Genomic DNA, 3,775 nt, shown 5'->3' with positions numbered 1-3,775 from the left:
CTTTTCCTTTTTCTTCTTTTTTCTCTGTTTCTAGGAAATGCACACTAAAGTATCTGGAGATAAAGAGCCACGGGGAATACAAGTTACTCTTAACTGTTCATGAAAAGGCTCAGGAGAAAATACTTATATAGATGATAGCTAGATGATAGATAGATAGATGATAGATAGATGATAGATAGATAATAGATACAACTTCATGATAGATAGATGCTAGATAGATGATAGATACAACTTCATGATAGTTGGATGATGATGATGATGATGATAGATGATAGATAGATACAACTTCATGATAGATGATAGATGATGATGATAATGATAGATAGATGATAGATAGATACAACTTCATGATAGATGATAGATGATGATGATAGAGCAAATCAGCAATAGCTGAATCTGGGTAAAAGGCACACGGATGTTCTTTGTACCATTATTGTAACTTCTCCATAAATTTGAAATTCTTTCCAAATAAAAAGGCTTTTTAAAAAAAGAGTATACACAGTTATGGTTCCATTTATGTGAGGTTCAAGAATACGCAAAACTCAGAGATGGTGTGAGAGGTCAGGACAGAAATCTGGGCCTTTCCCCAGCCGCCCGCCGGAGCCTTCCGCCTTGGTGGCCGCAGCCCTGGCCGGCCCGGAAGATGGCCACGAGCTTCTTGGTACACGAGAAGATCTGGTCTGACAAGTTCAAATACGAGGATGCAGAAAGGAAGTTGTAGGAGCAGCGGAGTGGGAGGCCGGCTCCTCGGCCAGGAGAGCGGTGACCCCGGGAGTTGGCCCCGGGAGGTGGCAGGAGCCAGAGAGGAGCCCCAGGGCGGCGGCCGCAGCCCAGGCGGGGTGACAGCAGCCTGCAGGCCGAGAACCGGCGCAGCACCTGCAGGGGGCGGTTTCCAAGCCGCAGGCCCGGCTGAGCGCCTGGAGAGGAGCTGAGACAGCTCACCCAGCCGCCCACCGGGCGCAGCCCCTCAGACCCAGCACGTGTCCCCCACGGCCAAGCGGAGCCCCCGGCCAGGAAGGCGGCCACTGCCTTCCTGGGACGACCAGGACGATGCCATCAGCCTGTTTGGCAGTGAGGAGGAGGAGGACGAGGAGGCGGCGCTGGTGGCCAAGTCCTCCACCCTCCTGGGACGATGAGACAGACGTGGCCCAGCTGGAGGCCTGCGTGCGCCCATCCAGTTAGACTGGCTGACCTTGGGGGATGGGGGCTGTCCTCCAAGCTGGTGCCGGTGGGCTATGGCATCCCAAGCTGCAGATCCAGTGTGTGCAGGATGACAAAGTGGGGACGGACCTGCTGGAGGAGGAGATCACCAAGTTCCAGGGGCACGTGCAGAGTGTGGACATTGCTGCTTTCAACAAGATCTGAGCCCCAGTCACTGGGCCTGGGTATGCGAGGCCCCATAGCCATTAAAGACTGAGATTGCAAACAAAACAAAACAAAACCAAACCAAACCTGGAGGTTACCTCTGCAGAGAGGGGAGAGGATACCAACTGCAAACGAGCTCACAGGAGCCACCTGTGGTGCTGGAAGCCTCTCATATCTCGATCTCAGTAATGGCTATGTGAGTGCATATATTTATTTATTTAAAAAAAAATTTTTTTTTTAAATTATTTATGATGGTCACACAGAGAGAGAGGGGGTGGGGGCAGAGACATAGGCAGAGGGAGAGGGAGAAGCAGGCTCCACGCACCGGGAGCCTGATGTGGGACTCGATCCCGGGCCTCCAGGATCGTGCCCTGGGCCAAAGGCAAGCGCCAAACTGCTGCGCCACCCAGGGATCCCGAGTGCATATATTTATATGTAAAAATGTTGTGAATTGTTGACTCAAAATGTGTGTACTTATACACATTATACCTTGATTATAAATTAAATTTTTTAAAAATGTGATTGGGAGTTGAGAGCAAGAAACCCGTACAAGAAAGGATAGAACCAGGGAGTGAAGGACACACTGAAGGAGGTGGCATGATACCAGAAAATAGTTTCAAAATTTGCCTCAGAGCCTTCACACATGAAACAACTAAAGGATCTTAGAGTTCCACAGAACCACGTGCAATAGGAGGCTATAACTTACCCATCCCCGCTGAAGGAATTCAAGTCAGAGAAAGATCCGCAGGGAGGTGGGTTAGGAAAAACTCCAGGGAACTTGAACTGAGGCTTGGCTGGAAATGTGGGAATTGGAGAAGAGTGTACACTATACATCTTCCTAATTTCCCTTCTTTGACCATTTATGTAAGAGTTTACATTTGTGAGGCCTTTCTCTGAAACTGGTTGGTCTTCTTTTTTAATGCACAGATACAGAACTGAAGAAAGCCATACCTATGGGACAAAGAAATAAGTGAGTGTATGTCATCTCTCTGAGGAGAAGTTTCTTAAGGGACGCCTGGGTGGCTCAGTGGTTGAGCATCTGCCTTCAGCTCAGATCGTGATCCCAGGGTCCTGGGATCGAGTCTCACATCAGGCTCCCCTCGGGGAGCCTGCTTTTCCCTCTGCCTGTGTCTCTGCCTCTCTCTCTCTGTGTCTCTCATGAATAAATAAATAAAATCTTTTTTAAAAAGAAGGTTTTTAAAAGGACTATGATGATAGATTCTCAAAACCTGGGGCTCGAAGAGAAGGCTGGCAAGACCCATGTCAGCATACTTCATTAGATCTACACATCTGGAGGAGCTTCTCCCATGTCCTCAACACTGCGCTAACTCTGGAGACACCAAGTGTGCTGCTCCCAGCACCTGCCCTTGAATTGCCGAAACACTCATGGGCTTATGTAACAAAGTGGCATATCACAAATGGCCAGTTGAGACCTCTCATCAGCAAAGTTAAATGAGATCACATTTTTTTCACCCCCTCTGCTCCAAAACATAGCAATGATAGTCAAAATATGGTAAATCGGTATAGCCAGGTTCTGCAACAAATAAACCAGAAAAGAGGGAAGAAGCCAACAACATAAAACAGAGAACAAACCGAAGCATAAGTCTCTTAAGACATGGATAAGAAAGAAAATGAGAGTATGGGGTTACAGGGACCAAAATGCTTGGACCAAGAAGGGAGACCAAAATGGAACTTGTTACATGAAGCTAGAAGAAGGCCTTTACCATTTCAATATCCTCTTCAAATGAAGACAGGGGAAAAGAAATAAAAACAAAACTATTGTTGTCTATGGCATTTTCTGTGTCAGAGATTACAGCCTAAGTTTTATAACCAAGAGATATACCAAATTCCCCCTGGCCCAATACCTGGATGCGCAACATCTCCATTATCACCAGAGATTAGGATCTTTTGAAATCATTTTAAAGATTCTATGTATTTATTCATGAGAGACATAGAGAGAGAGGCAGAGACACAGGCAGAGGGAGAAGCAGGCTCCATGCACGGAGCCTGATGTGGGACTCGATCCCAGGTCTCCAAGATCAGGACCTGGGCTGAAGGCAGCGAGCCACCCGGGCTGCCCCCCCCCCTTTTTTTTTTTAAGAAATGGTTTATCATTTCCATTTTTTGTATAAAACAGATGGGAGTAACCCAATCAACACACAACTGCTGCCACATGGGAAGGTGTTTTCATCAAATTGCCATTCAAAGAACATGCAAATGTTTCTTTTATCACATCTGCAGTAACTATGCTTTTCCATTTAACTGTTTTTAAAAATCCGCATGTCCCCATGAGCCCTCTGTCCCACTCACAGGAAGGAAGAGGATTGGTTAAAACAACTCCTTAAGCAGTTCTCTGCTGACCCCTCTTCGCAATCAGAGATTCATGCAGGTGACAGTTCACGCCACCCCC

At 47.2% G+C, this 3,775-nt stretch overlaps 1 pseudogene; it reads left to right on the top strand.

Annotated features, from left to right (window-relative positions):
• Positions 1–603: 603 nt before the first annotated feature.
• LOC121479008 lies at positions 604–1,555 on the top strand (annotated as a pseudogene).
• Positions 1,556–3,775: the final 2,220 nt, after the last annotated feature.

The sequence above is a fragment of the Vulpes lagopus genome, chromosome 19 (genome assembly GCF_018345385.1).
Source record: "Vulpes lagopus strain Blue_001 chromosome 19, ASM1834538v1, whole genome shotgun sequence".
Classification (NCBI taxonomy): Eukaryota; Metazoa; Chordata; class Mammalia; order Carnivora; family Canidae; genus Vulpes; species Vulpes lagopus.
This window is presented reverse-complemented; position numbering and strand designations above follow the sequence as displayed.